We start from the raw sequence: 14605 nt of genomic DNA, 5'->3' as shown, positions 1-14605 counted from the left end.
AAGACATCTGGTTTAAACATTACAATCCTCATGATAACTTTCATTAACTTTTGTTAACTTTATATTAAGTAAATCCACTTCAAAAGCTAATTACTCCTGGACAGCAATGCCATAGGAATATACAGAGCGACCGCAAAAACGGAAGTTCAAAGACAATATTCTAAAGATGGCGGCGCCCTTGTTTCTCTAACATAAATCGTCAATGCAAGTGAATGTGAGAAAATAATTATTTTCTGGTCCTGTTTGAATTTTCCCATTAATGTGAACATGTTGTCTGTGAATTTTTAATATAATTTTTCGTGTGAAGAATGCTACAATTTAGCGGGTAGAAGTTTGATACGGTTAGATTTTGTGTGAGAGCACTTTGTGCTCTCACACAACGACGCACATCATGTGTCGAAACATCGAAACACCGCGAACATCGTGTGTATTTGAATGACAAAAATGTTGTATTGCGAGTCATTGACGCCTGCCGACCGGCAACGGTACATTGCAAAATTAACTGCAATAGGTTATGATTGCCCTTATTAAATTAAAAACTGGGTCAATGACCCAACCAAATGGCCGGAGGTGTCGTTTCCAGATATATTTTGTTATCTGGTTGAATCTCCAGGTAAGACATCGCGGTAGCTGTAGCGGTAACATTAGCCTATGTTGCATACTATAACTCCATAAAACCTTGTCACTTACCAATTGTACGTATGCTTCACTCCAAAATATTAATCCTTTTGTAAAACGGTGATCAGTAGTACGAAGTTGCCTAGGGACTGTGCTGACAGTTATCCCTAACTCACAGACTGCAGTCTGTAATCCAGTAGCAGTTTTAACATTAAGTGGCATGGCATCTGACGCACATAAGTCAATGGCACATGTGATGTCACTATGCGTATTGGCACATCCGGTCTTCATTGACATGTGCCAGTGGATAGTGGCATGTGTCACTGACATTATTGGCATGTGCCAGTGGTGGATAGTGGCATGTGTCACTGCACTGAAATCGCGACACCCTGACACTGACATGTCACCTGACTGACACAGAGTCGCGGAACATGTCACAGTGTTGCGACACCTCCAGTAGTAACTGACCGATTAGTCGAACACCTATAGCCTACTGACGTAATTGCGGCACAAAATCCTAAATAAATAGCCTAATTTTGTGATTTTTAAAATATCAATTAAACGAATTAAAGTGCATTTAATATTTTTTCAAACGTGTTATTTGTGTCACATCTGTATTTGATTGGTATGTGCCACTGAATGTTTTGTAATACCAGTGCTACTTTATGTTGTTTATCTCGCAGTCACAAACTGCCCATTCTAGGAAAGACACGAAATAAATCTATCATGGGTCACTACGAATAACGTAACAGTCGCGTCCGTTACTGTAAACCTTTATTTTTGCGTGATGCTGCACAGACGCATGCCAGTAGGTGTCAGTATAAGTGAGTGTAACACTGGCCAGCAAGATTCTCATCTGTGGCTTTAATATTTGTAATACACAGTTTGGCGTAAGCAGGTTCCAGCTCACCACGCCCTTGGTACGAGCTACCATATTGCATCAGTTAGGATAGCTTCAAGTTAGCGTAGATTTATCTGTATTTAGTACAGTGGTCAGGAGGGTATGTAGGTGTAGTGTTGCTGGTTGCAACAGCACTGCTGGACTGCATAGCTTTCCAGCAGACTTGGAAATTAGGCGCCAGTGGTTGCATGCACTTGGCCTGGAAGTTCCCGCCTAGAGCTCAAGTGTGCAACCTGCATTTTACACGGGATTGCTTCTCCAACGCAATAGAGGTGGAAATGGGCTTCTCCACAGCTCGCGCTGAAAAGCGACGCAGTGCCAAACGCTACTCCACCACCGCAGCGGCGTCTTGATGTGAGTGATCATATATATATATTATATTATATTATTTATATATATATATGTGTATATATATATATATATATATATATATATATATATATATATATATATATATATATATATATATATATATATATATCACAATTTATGGTTAGGCTAAAGTTAATCCTCTGGGGTCGACAAACGCGCCGGCGCATTTTGCTGGATTTGTTCGCATAGCGGCAAAATATGAATATGCCTACAGAGAGCGCACGCTATTGACATCAACTCGATAAAACTCAGATGCATGTACTTTACGTCGTCTTGCGACCCTGTGAGTCACTCTCCATTTTAGAGTCTGATAGCAGCTGTCAGTTAATCCGTCACTGTGGGTCTCAGGTGCACGCCCCTCCTGCTCAGCCCCGCCCTCTGTTCATCCCCTCTATCTCCGCTGGGGTCTGCCCACTTTTCCAGCATTTTTCAAATATTGCCAGTGGGTGGAGTCAGGCTCTGACCAGGGGTTTAGTTACCCTTTAAAGGGATGGTTCGGAGTAAAATCAACCTAGGGTCCTTTGCACCATGACCTCGAGCCAAATACCCCCGCTTCAAAATTCGCTTTAGATGACTGAGATCCGGTCACGGAGATATTCGTATTTACGAGTTGGGAAGTCGTGTTTATGATGTCAGGTGTCTTCAAGTCACTTTTGTCGGAGCAAGGTAGCGGTGTACCTCTTAATTTACTACACAAAAATACTGCAAGGTTTTTATACTCTACTACTAGAAAATGACGAACAAAGAATGTGCATCACTTGTGGTGTTTTGTTTTTAATTTATGACGCCACTGTAAACTTTATCGTTACATATATTACAATGCTATTATATTTTGTGCTGGCAATTAAATATTTTGTTGTAAATAAAAAAGATTGACAATGTCACTGCCAGTGTTGAGAAGTAACGTTGCGTGTAACAGCATTACGTAATTTAATTACAAAATAAATGAAACTAATCAGTTAAATTTTCTGAGAATTTTTTTTAATTAAATTAGTTACTTATTAATGATTACAAAGGGGGTTACATCTGAATATTTTCTGAAAAAAACTAAGATATGTTGAATAATATAAATTTGCTACTATGCCCGTTTTTGATGTCTCTTGCCAATGTCACGTGCCGTTTAAAGGGTGTTTAGTAAAGCGATGCTATAGGCCTTTATCACACTTCCGTGTTCGAAAAGCAGAAGTTTCAAATAGGAGCATAAATTAAAAAAATTCCACTCCAGCCTGTATCAATGGTTGTGAGTATTCTGAAACAAAGAAAAGTCATAATATTCGTATGCATATTTCGTGATTTATAGGAGCACGCAAGCCATACTGTATGTGTGAGCGCAATACTTCAGAATCTGATCACCTTATTTTATTGCAGAACTGCAAGAATAAAATGCAAACTATGCATCACATTAAAGAGCGTTAGAATTAGACAAATCTTAATATATTAATTTTATGGGGATTCAATTAAAGGTTGGGGAAAACTTATTGTATTAAACAATGTTCGCATTTTTTCATGCACTTTACGATGCTATCGAATTGAAGTAGTTTAAATAAAGGAATATTTCCAGCCCATAGACTATTATCAAAATTAACTGGTTTGATCATCGTAAACGTCTCATCCGTGTTTGAGTGCAGTGATACTGTAGACACTAAATAATAGGTGGTAATATAATGCAAAAAATAAACAAAATAACATTAAAAATAAAATTAAATCATTCCTCTGGCAGCAACTTGAGCTGCGCGCTGCTCGTTAATCTCAGCATCGGCAGTGCTGACAATCGCATATCCAGTGTTGGGAACGTTACTTTAAAAAAGTAATTAGTTATAGTTACTCACTACTTGTTCCAAAAAGTAACTGAGTTAGTAACTGAATTACTATAAAATAAAAGTAACTCGTTACCAGGGAAAGTAACTATTTGCGTTACTGTTAAAAAAAAAAGTTGCTATATGTCAAAGAATTTGGATTTTTTTTTTAGCAGTTTTCACAAGTCAGTTGAAATGAGTAGAACAGACAGGTGTTTGTACATAACTTTCGATATTTATTGCATGTCGACAGACAGCAAGAGGTTTATCCTGCACTTCAAGCATTATCTTTGTAAGAAAAGTAAACAGTTACAATATAAAGTGCATTTAACTCTAGCAAATTAAATCAACCGCTCTCAACTTTTTATTAAAAGTTTTATTAATAAAGTAAAGGCATAGAACCAGTTTATTTGTAGTGCACTGACAATAGTTTTATATTTAGTTCATTAATTAAATTAATAAAAAGACAAAAAGACCTTGAGATATGTTTGGTAATTGTACCTGAATGAATTGAAAATTAATTTGCTACATTTCAGATTAATAACGTTATATTTGTTTTCCTTAACATTTTAATTAGCAGTAACTTAAACACTTTGCAGTTTGAATATCCATAAACAAAATTACGGAGTATGTTTTTATGTTTCCACTGTTCGAACCATAGGGTTCGATTGCGTCCGCACCTCACGCACGCACGCACACACGCACACACACACACAAATGTAAACACTTTGCGCCTTTTCGATCGCGCCCGCGCCTCTCTCTCTCTCTCTCTCTCTCTCTCTCTCTCTGTGGCGCGTGTGCTGGCATGTGTGTAAAAACACTGGCTCTGATTGGCTACCATGAAACACATGACTCTGCCTTAGCCAATCATAATCGCTTAACTCGTTATTAACCCATCTCCTCACTATCTGTGCGAGCCAGGGGTGCGTTCGGATTACACAGTTTATTCAATCAATGCATAGTAACGCAACGACTTTAAAGACCAGTATGGTTAACGGCGTTGTAACGACGGGAAAAGTAATTAGTTAGATTACCCCGTTACTGAAAAAATAATTCTAATTCTTTTAAAATAATAATTCTTTTAAACGGCGTTATTCCAAACACTGCGCATATCTCAGATAATGTTACACGTTAGAATCGAAGATGACATGCATGTAGGGTATCATGTAAGTCTAAATAAACAATAATAAAGTTTTGAATATTGACTTTTATTGTTAAGTGAAACTAAATGGGTGTAATTTTTTTTCAAAACTGCCGTCTGTCCATTGATATTAATGTAGGCGGAAATTCCTTTACGCAACTAATCTGCAGGATGTGACGACATGCGGCTGGGATAAGGCCTGTCAGTACCGGTACACGACAGACATTAGGCTTGTTCGACTTCATGCAGTTCTGCGCAGACCGATCGGCGGCTGACTTGAAGCAGTGCATGCCGGTTAGAAATTTTGTCCGACTTGATACAGCGCCGACGCCACGTGACTGTGACGTATGCCATCAAAGTACCGCGAGAGCAATTCGAGAGTAGCCGGAGAACTCAGCCAGCGCAGCTTCTCAAGAGCGGCTGCACTGGGCTGCACGTGGGCTGATGACGACACAGCTGTTCCACGATTGGCCGGATTCACCGCATGATAACGATCACGTGTGTTTCGTGTTTATTCGAACACCTTAGTTCCTCTAAAGTTCACAAATCAGTTTTTTTTTATAACAGTAAACACTCTTTTCATGTCGTTGTCATGTTATATTGTGTCATGTTTATCAAATTAAAACTGCTTAAAAAACGTAGACTCCACTTCATTGATAGTATAGCTTATGTTGAACTTTATTCTTGTTCAAACAGACGCTGTATGAAGCAGTCTGCCTAAAGTATTGAATGAAAATGTCTCAGAAACATCTGTGTATTATTTGGCAAATATTGCATTTATTTCACTTCAGCTGTGGTAAAGTATGCAAACACCACGTGAGCGGTCACTACGGGAACCAGAAAGTGTCCGACTTCACGTCTCCGTTTGCAGCTCCTCCCCGCCTGCACGCGGCTACTCTCGCCGATCGGTTGCATCCAGCCGCAGCCGATGTCGAACACACCTATTCTCTGTACACGATCCGTTCCACCTGCACGATCCGTTTCACGCATGCGCGTAATTACGTAGTAGAAAACGTCACGGTTTTCCTACACTATCGGTACCACGCATGCGATGAAACACTTGACGGCCAGGCGGCACAACTTGCGGCATACTTGTGTAACGTTAGTTGTATTGGGTTTAACATTTCACAGCAGGTCTATTTTGATGCTTTTAAACGTAGCTTACACTATGCATTACGATGTGTTTACGTGGTTGCCAGGGGTGGAGCCAGACGATGTAAACATTCGTTTTTCAGATTTTTTTCCCATTTACGTCAGCTAAATGCACTATTTTTTATGCTGTTTGAGATAATAGAATGCCTAAAAATCTATACACTATGTGGGAAAATGATGATAGTTACTCAGTAAAAAAAAAAATAAAAAAATCACCCAGTAGAGCCTACAACCTATTTTGTATTTAATTGTTCTCCAGCTGTAACGTTAGTGAATCCAAAACACCAAAAATGTTAAGGATGACTAATTTTCACCCCTGGCAACTAAAAAGAGGCAACCATTATCTGACTATAAGCTCGCTACGACGCCGGTGAAACATACAACAGCCCGCCAGCCCCTGATGACAACGACGAAGAAAATGTATATTCTTCTTCGTTAGTTTTCATTGGCAGTTGGCAAATAAGCTGAGTGATGCGCGATGCATTACCGTCCGCCACCACGCACGGTAATAGAGCTTTTGTTTCATTTTTTGCCGCTCCAGTCAGAAAGACTGAAAGGAAATGAAACAAAGTTGAAGTTATTTTAAAAAACCTAAAAGATTCGGGGCTTTTGACAAAACATTCGGGGCTTAAGCCCAATTATAAATTAAAATTAATTTTGTACAGTAGCCCTGCTGTATGGCTACAACAATTCCCTTGGCCAGCCATGCAGTCACAGACTATTGCAGTTTTCTCTCTGTTGTTACTGACACATTATGGTACGAGTTCACTGCCTGTGAAAACCTCACGACACCTTTTAATGTGATGAGCTGCGAACTTATGCAGTATCTGGCCAATCCATCCGGAGCTCATGTAATTCTGACCTTCAATCAATGCCCTGTAGTTTAGGTTCTGAAGCTCATCGCATGCCAGATGATTAATAAAATAATCTTGAATACCTGTAAGCTGCCAACTCTCATGCATTCACCGTGAGACACACGCAACTTTTCACACGCTCACGCCACACATCCATTTTCTCACGCACGGAAAAATCGCGAGGCAAAGAGGACACGGAGACCGACAGACTAGACAGAGCTGATTAGTTATGATATAAAAAAAGCTCAGCTCTCGCTCTCGCACGCACACACGCAAACACATGCAGAGTGTGGGGTGCACAGTCACCCAGATACACTCACACTAACCAGGGCCGGCCCGCGGCATAGGCGGAATAGGCAAATGCTAGGGGCGCCACTCATCCATAGGGGCGCCAGAATGAGTGAATGAGTGAATTTTTTTTTTTTACTTTTTATTTATTTATATAATACTATTTTAAAACCGTTAATTCGAAATACTACCAAATAAAGCAAAAAAATTCCGGCTCATCAATCTTCCCCCGCCCAGCGAGTGCTTGAAGTGCGTCAGAAACAGAGCGCGCGCGCGATCAGTTGTTGGTAATTTGTTGTGTTGCGTGCGCGACGCCGCATCCAATGTAGACAGCATTGCTTTTGTTAACACACAGCTCGTAGAAACGGGTCTCTCGCGCCAGTTCTAGACACGGTGAAAGTTTCCTGATTGTGACGGATGACCGAATTTACATGACACATATGAGCATAGTCTGCGATACAGTGCCAAGAGAAGAGGATAAAAGGGGATAAAGAAGACAGAGGTAAAGTAGTGAATGAACAGTTTATCTAATTGCATAGGAGTAAGATACTATAATTTCATGGCAGTTATTTTTACTTTAAACTTTATGTTAGCAGTTGTTCTTAGTTCTCCAGAGGCCCCAGACTGTGTGATTTTGTAACAATCATGTCAGTTTTAAGACGCATTTTTTATCACTTTTTTATTAATGTTTTACTCTACAGTTGTGCAGTTTTTGGGTGGATACATTACAGGCCAAAAGTTTGGAAACATTACTATTTTTAATGTTTTTGAAAGAAGTTTCTTCTGCTCATCAAGCCTGCATTTATTTGATCAAAAATACAGAAAAAAATAATATTGTGATATATTATTACAATTTAAAATAATTGGTTTTCAATTTATTATACTTTAAATTATCATTTATTTCTGTGGTACAAAGATAAATTTTCAGCATCATCACTCCAGTCTTCAGTGTCACATGATCCTTTAGAAATCATTCTAATATTCTGATTTATTATGAGTGTTGGAAACAGTTCTGCTGCCTAATATATTTGATGAATAAAATGTTAAAAAGAACTGCATTTATAAAAAAATAAAAAATTGAATTATATAAATATTCTTTACGATCATTTTTTATCAGTTTAACACATCCTTGCTGAATAAAAGAATTGATTTATTTCAAAAAAAGAAAGAAAATTACTGACCAGTAGTGTATATTGTTGTTACAAAAGATTTCTATTTTTAAAACATTTTCTTCTTTTTTTTCTTCTTTTTTATATTCATCAAAGTATCCTAAAAAAGTATCACAGGTTATGAAAAAATATTAAGCAGCAGTACTGTTTCCAACTTTGATAATGAATCATCATATTAGAATGATTTCTAAAGGATCATGTGATAGACTGGAGTAATGATGCTGAAAATTCAGCTTTGCATCACAGAAATAAATGATAATTTAAAGTATAATACATTGAAAACCAATTATTTTAAATTGTAATAATATATCACAATATTACAAAAAAAATCTGTATTTGTGATCAAATAAATGCAGGCTTGATGAGCAGAAGAAACTTCTTTCAAAAACATTAAAAATAGTAATGTTTCATAACTTTTGGCCTGTACTGTATATGGCATTTTTAATATATATAGATATATATAGATATAGATATAGATATAGATAATATATATATATAATATAATATATCAAATAATCATGAACACAATGACGGGGTGAAATGGGTTGTGATGCATGGGGCACCAGGTAAAATCTTGCCTAGGGCAGCAAATTGGTCAGGGCCGGCCCTGACACTAACAAAATGTATATGGGTGACTGTGCACCCCAACTCCAGCATTTACTCTTAGGTTGAGGGTGTCTTTGCAAATAATCATGAATAGATCGTTCAGTGTTGTAAATCGTCGCAAAACAGAATTATCATTTGCGCATGTGCGTTTTCTACTGCGTCTACTACGCATGCGTGAAACGGATCGTGTACCGACAAGGCCTATTCTGATGCTTTTGATTATGGCGTTCCGATCGGCTCTTTTACATGACTTTGCAACATGCACTCGTCTCAATGAACGTGACGTCTATGGAAGGCGAACGGGGCCAATTCTCTTTAAACGAAATGCGTGAAATTTGACCGCATCAACACGCACTGTTTGAATTATTATAATCTTAATTCAAGTGATGAAGGTTTTTGAAAGTCTGACAGTAATCAGTGTTGAGTACTACTGTAAAGGTAGGACCACACCAAACTGACGCCAAAGAACTAGCGTTGATTAAAGCCGACTGTGTTGTCGCCTGCGTCAGAGAAAAATAAAATAATCTGTGCTTGAACACACCGAAAGGACTACAGGCGACTAAAGGAGATAACTCTATTTAAGCAGATATATTCGTCTATATTCGATTAACCCTACCTGGTTTAAATGTTTGGAGATGTTTAACAATTGAAAACATTAGTTAGAAATTTAAATAAGAAATCAAATGTAATGTTATATTACTTGTAATAAGTAGTCTAACTATTTAAATTACTTTATTAATTTAAAATAGGGTGACTTGTAATCTGTAACCTACTGTATTACATTTCCAAAGTAACTTTTCCAACACTGGTCACTGCTAAATATTGTGGTATTCTGCCACGTTTCTCATTGACACGCCCCCAACTCGTAAACTCAGGCTTATGCTGCCTTCACATGCTATCGGAATTATCGTGAATAGTTTCCCAGTTGAAAATTGGACATGAACACCTCGTTGTATTTACCTCTGGGAAGCTTGTGAATGTTTATATGGTTGTCAACGAATGGGATGCTAGGCCTACATTTTATTCAAAACTAAATATCTTTACATTTTGGCTTTAAGATTTCCTCAAGAAATAAGAATAAACCGGATGTCTTCCATGATTTCTATTCAATGAGTTTGTAATCACGACTTCAGAAGTGGGAGGTAGGATATTTCCAATAGAAGTGAAATGCAGGATGTAATATTGACAGCTAGCAGTTGAAATAGTTACTGCAGTCTAAATTCTAAATATTGGTAAAAGTTTTAACCTCGCCCCCTTGGGGTGGGCGATATGGCAAAAATATCATATCACGATTTTTTTCAGGAAAATCACGATTCATGATTTTATCACGATTCTTTTTTCTGTTGGTTTTACTCTTTTGTGACTGAGCATTACAGCCAAACTAATGTCCATATTTTTAAAACAAAGCCTTAGGTAACAAAATATAAAATAAAAAAGAATGGCAGAAGGGGCGAATATAAAAATGTTTGTCATTATTTTCTTTATTAAATATTAAGATCAAAGATACACATTACACATACACAACTTAATATACAAATTAAATAAACAGTGGTTTATGTTTTCAGCTACAGTAGGTGTATTTAACAGTAGCATTGAAGAAAGTAATTAAATGAACAAATATGAAAATAAAACAAAACATAGACTTCATTGTATAAATTATACATTGATACTTATTAAAGCTACTATTAAAAGTTATCAGTCAAGAGCAGTGAGTGATTTTTGCTGCGTTCCAGGCAGGTTTTTGAGCATGTAAATCACGACTTCAAACCACGACTCACGACTTTGTAGTGTTCCAGGCCAGTCACGCCAAACTACCTGAGCGCAAGGAATTGTGGTAGCTAGATGTAAACAATGCGGCAATACACTTTCACGACATACTTATTGTTTCAGACACATAACATTGTAATACATAATCGTGTGTTTATTATTATTATTATTATTATTATTATTATTATTATTATTATTATTATTATTATTATCATTATCATTATTATTATATTATTATTAATTTGACTGCAACGTTATATTGTCCTAAAGTGTATTCTCACCGTGTACCACCTGCAGAAACACTGCGTCCGTAGGGCCTGCCATTGTTGTTTTGTATGGTTTCGCGGGCTATGTGACGTCAGAGCTCGTAACTGGGAGTACATCGATCTAGTACGAGTTCACGGGTGGGAAGTCACGGGTTTGACTGCCGTTCCAGTGCACTTTCACGGGTATAAGGTTGGAAAAACACGGGTTACAGGTTGCCTGGAACGCACCATTACCCTTTGCATTTTGTTTTATTAACATTAAAGGGATAGTTCTCCTAAAAATTCATATTGTCATAATTTACTATCTCAAGTTGTTTTAAACTCGAATAAGTTTCTTTCTTCTGTTGAAAATAAAAGTTATTTGGAAGAATGTGGGTAACCAAACAGTTGATGTACCCCAGTGACTTCCATAGTATATTTTTCTCCTATGGAAGTCAATGGGGACCAGCTACTGTTTGGATAGCCACATTCTTCAAAATATTAATATTAGAAAAATATTAGAAAATATTAGAAGGAAATTAATACAGGTTTGGAACAACATTAGAGTGCGTAAATAATGAGAATTTTTATTTTTGGGTGAACTATCTCTTTAAGGACATGCTGCAGCGTGTTTACTACTGTCTCTAACTCTGCGTTCACACCGGACGCGAATAGCGTGTTAAATTCGCGCCTGCCGCGTCTAGTTATATGCTTGACCACTTTGTGTCCATACGCGCGTAATGGCGTGTTCACACCAAACGCAAATTTAATTATTTGTGCGAGTAGATTGCATACAAAGTCAATGCAAAGACGCGAATAGACGTGAACTGGGCGACGCGTTTGCTGCGAAAGCTCGATAATCGCCTCAATCGCGTCTTCTGCGCAAGTTGAAAAAAATTTGCGTGAAGACGGTGAAATTCACCGAGTTGGAGTGCGCCTCTGGATGGTGCTGTGAACCCAGACACGTCGGCGTTTGGCTTTCCTCCGTATTTGTGACTTCCACAACAAGTACAGAGCAGCAATATCATTTATTTCAGACATGATGGAAAAATGATGGCAGAAAGAAATTGTGTTGTTGATGATGATGACACACTCCTTTTCGCGGGATGTTTTTATTCGCGAGTGAGGCGAAAAACAAGAAAAACATCCCGCGAGTAATCTAGAGCGAGTAACGCGATGCGAATATACACTTTGCGTTTGGTGTGAACACACCATAAAAACAAAAGTTTGAAGCGAAATTTACGCGCGTCACGTTTCAGAGGCGAAAGTTTCAAAAGTTTCAAAACCCGTTGGCGGCCATCTTTTTACAAGATGTCTGATGTTGATCGATCATTTATCGAGAGAGTCACCGCTCTGTATTTGCTCTGGAGAGAGCAGCATAGAACAGTGGCGTAGGTATCATCGTCGCCGTATTTGGGTCCACCAGACCCTTCGGAGGCGAACCCAGTTTGGCGAGTTTCACCATTTGCTCCAGGAGCTGCACCTGGATGACGGCCGCTATCAGCGGTGCTTCCGCCTGTCTCGCACCCAGTTTAATGACCTGTTGTCCCGCATCGGAGCGAGGATCACCCTCGCCCTCACCCACATAAACTGTAATTTATTTTTGTATTGATGATAAATGGAGCTAGCCTCCAAAAGGAATTAACCTGTCCTGTGTTTTTTTTCTTTTCTCACACAACACTGTCCAGACACAAACTATTCTTATACACTAAAGTATATTGGTTGTCTTTACATTAGAATAATAATGTTTCATATAATCTGGATTTAGATATGGAATAAATAGCATTCAATACAAAATGAATATGTCTCGTATGTTGAAATCAAGTTTTTATGTGATAAAAGATTTACTTTGTTTTTACTTCACCACGTGACAGCAGCAAGCAGGCTCCTGATTGGTTAACGCGGCGCGAATTGACGCAGAAGGTCAGATTTTTCAACTCGGCGGCAGACGCGAAATCACGCCAAACGCGTGAATGCACAAAAAGCACTACATAAAATCATTTGCGCTTAATGGGCCTTTCACACAGGACGCGGTATGCGCGGCGCTGCGCTAAGTTATATCTAATAACGTATAGACAGATCACCAGGTGATCGCCCATATTGCATATCTACAACAAGCTACCTGATTGACACACCTGACATGCCAACTTGAATGGATATGTGTCTCCATGACGCAGCTTTCCTGACGATGTCCCTATACGACCTCAAACTTGTATCGTACTGCTCAGGAAATTCCGACACACACAGTACTAGCCGTTCATACATTTTGATTTCCGTGCTTGTTTGGATCCCCCGATTCTATTGGCCGCTCTGGTAATCGTCACAGAGCGCAGCTGCAAAAGTTGAACTATTTTGAACTTTGACTTTGGTCGACGCAGCAACAAAACATCCTTGCGCGGCGCAAGCCATTGAGATGAATGGGTTTTTTATACATAGAACGTATGCACGGGCAGTATTTTAAAAGCCTTTTTTCCTCCTGAACTGTAAAGTAAATTATATTAAGACATCGTATGGTATGAACGATCGTCTCATAGACAGACAGATTTACATTACATTAAAAATAGTTGTTTTAACAGTCAGGTAACTTGTAGGTAGGCAATGTGTGTAAACAATTTTTTTAATATGTGTCCCCCATGAATGAACTATAGAGGTATAGTTTTCAAATGTGTTATTAAAAAAGATAAAATCCTTTCTCAAATTAGCAGGACTAGCGCTATCGCTCGCTTCTTAGAACGGGGCAGATACATTGTTTGCTGCTGACCGAAAGGAGGAACAACAGACGTAATAGAGCTCCCGCTAAAAGTTTTTAAAACTCCGCCTACGTCATAGCGCAGCGCAAATCGCGTTTTATCTGAAGGGTAACGCGAATTAAATGTTTAACCTACAAGGCATTAAAGCACATGCAAATATGATTCTCATTCGAGTTGCCAGATTGAGGATGCACAACTGCGATCTGACTCAGTTCATTTGCTGGCCTAGTTACCTAGAAATCGAAATGGTATCGAAATACTATTGGGTAACTTGGCAGTGGGCAGGGTCACACAGACCTAAACAAAAACAGACATTCTGACATGGAATGCACATTTCAAAGTAAAAAAAAAACGATCTCATTGTTTTTTGATGAAACTAGTATTTGAACTTTGTATGTTTGCTGAGATTTAAGAAACATGCTATATCTTTATGCTTTAGTACAATCAAAAAATCCCGAGCTTCCCACTCTTCACAAACTTTTGGTGGCGTTCATGTGCTCAACTTAAATACGCATTTACTGTATGATAAATACGATCTTTCCACCATGACTTGAATGCACCGGTTGTCCACCCATGCATATGAATGGCGTTCAATTGAGTGGTGCAGGTATGATGTCACTTTGTAGGCCAACCGGCAATTAGCATCACACTGGTTCCCTCGACAAAACCCAATAGGATTTTTCCATAGACTTTTGGATTATTGGAAAAAACTAGTTTATTGTACTTTTTTTCAAGAAAATTAATCAAGAGAATTTTCAGATGAATGCAACTTATGAATTTTGAAGCCTAAATGCAGTGTCCAGAAGTAAAATGCTAAAGGTAGGCTACAAACAAACTACACCATGATCCCATGACTTTGATGTAACCACTAAGTCTCTGACAACTCTTTCAGTTTTTATCTTAAAAAAACATTTCCCCAGAAAGTTTGAGTTTGAATAGTTTATAA

General features: G+C 38.3%; 1 protein-coding gene across 1 annotated transcript in view; it reads left to right on the top strand.

Annotated features, from left to right (window-relative positions):
* LOC311083791 (zona pellucida sperm-binding protein 3-like) overlaps positions 1 to 14605 on the top strand; it is a gene marked incomplete at its 5' end in the record, with an annotated part of 67533 nt that overhangs the window by 1242 nt on the left and 51686 nt on the right. The window lies entirely within an intron of this gene.

Source organism: Abramis brama (assembly GCF_963993115.1).
Source record: "Abramis brama genome assembly, chromosome: 5".
NCBI classification, from domain to species: domain Eukaryota; kingdom Metazoa; phylum Chordata; class Actinopteri; order Cypriniformes; family Leuciscidae; genus Abramis; species Abramis brama.
Note: the sequence above shows the minus strand (reverse complement) of the source record. Positions and strands in the feature narration are given on the sequence as shown.